The sequence below is a fragment of the Manacus vitellinus genome, unplaced genomic scaffold, assembly GCF_001715985.3.
Source record: "Manacus vitellinus isolate BGI_N305 unplaced genomic scaffold, ASM171598v3 scaffold_12_pilon, whole genome shotgun sequence".
In the NCBI taxonomy this organism is placed as follows: Eukaryota; Metazoa; Chordata; class Aves; order Passeriformes; family Pipridae; genus Manacus; species Manacus vitellinus.
This window is the reverse complement of record NW_021938949.1, coordinates 962,109-963,832: the sequence shown is the minus strand read 5'-3', so window position 1 is coordinate 963,832 and position 1,724 is coordinate 962,109.

Sequence of the window (1,724 nt, the reverse complement as noted above, 5' to 3'; positions counted from 1 at the left end):
GCAAAGAGTCCCCCTCCTCCGTTTCTCGCCATCCTCCCGTGCCCCCCCAGCCCTGGGCCGGGAGATGGAGGGAACGTAACAAGTCACTGCCCAGCGCCGGGGCGAGGGGCTGCGAGCTCAGCCCCGGGGGGGGTCGTGGTGACCATGCAAGGGAGGGGGCAAAATTGCTGTCGCCCCTGTTTCCCCTGAGGGATATGCAGCGATAATAAAAAGGGAATAGGAAAAATAATAATAACAGAATCAAAAATTTAAAAAAAAAAAAAGGAGGGTAAGAGGGGAGCGCGGGGATTTCCAGCGTGCCCGCGTTTTCAGTGCTGGGGGGAGCACAGGGGGTCTGACCCCTTCCCCGTCCCCCTCCTCCCGAGGGCTGCGAGATGGGGCACCCCATGGAGACCCCTCCCCGCCTCCCGAAGCGCTGCCCCGGGTGCCTCCTCCTGCTCCCACGGCCGTGTCCGGGCTGTGGGCGAACTTCCACCCGCGTCCCTCGGCACAACGTGCACCTCGCAGGTTGGAGGTGAAGTTTGGGGACCAACCCAGGTCCGTAAAATAAACGGGATGAAGACCATACAAAACAAACACCCTCCGCCTCAGAAGCCTCCTCCCGAGGGATGCTCCCCCAGGCACCCCCTGCCCCACACATCCCCTTTTTCCCAACTTTCTCCCAGTGGCGCCAGCCAGCCCCAAAGGGCTCGTTCCGTGCCAACCCCTACGGGACCGCGGCGTCCCGTGGGGCTGATGGAGAACGAGAGGGTGCCCTCGGGGCGGAGGGGGGTCCCCCACAACCCCCCACCCCGCGTTACAGAACCGCAGCCCGGCAGGAGCGGGGCGCACACATGGCCATTACCTGAGAGACCCCGCACCATTCCGGAGCGATCCCCAGGTCTCCTCCCGCTGCTCCCAACTTCTACACCCACGCAACTTCCTCGGCTTCCCCCCCACACGCCCCAGCCCAGAAGTAAATGCCCGTTTTTACAAAGTTTCCTCGAGATCGCGCCGTGTTTACATTGCCATGAATTCCCACAGGCTGCCTGGAGGGAACAAAAAGCAGCTCGGGGAAGGCTTGTCCTGCGAGTAGGGAGAAAACGGAGAAGGGAGGGCGAGGCGATGGAAAGCAAAATAATAATCATAATAATAATAAAGGAAATTAAGCCGATAGCAGCGGTGGGGGGATTCCCCAGCTCGGGTGCTCTGCTCTGCTGTGTAGGGTGGCTGCAAATAGCCGCACGGCCCATTCAATTCTGCATTTGGAGACGCGACCGAGAGCCCGAGCGGGAGGTAAACACGCCGAAAGGCTCTTACCTGCACAGAAAGTTCCCCAGAGCACGGCGAAAGTCAGCCACGAAGCAAACATAGTCCTTTACTTTTTTTTTTTCTTCCTCGCGTGCACCTCTATCCCCAAGGGAAACAAAAATAAAAATAAAAAGATCGAGCGCGTGAAAAGAGGGGGGAGAAGCGCGGCTCTGCCCTCCCTCTCGCTCTCAAAAAGAAAAAATGAAGAAAAAAATCCTGGGGGTAGGGGGGGGGAAAAAAAGGAGAGAGAAAATCGGATTTAATTCCTTCGCAGTCGCAAAATGTATCCAGTGGAGACGAACAGCCAGGGGACGGTTCGACCTGCTCCTGCCCGGCCCACGGTTCGCTCCCAGCTTTCCAAGAGTTTCTTTCCCTGGGCTTTTGTGCTGGGAGCGCGGCGTGCACCACACACCGACTCCCCCACCTCCTACTCC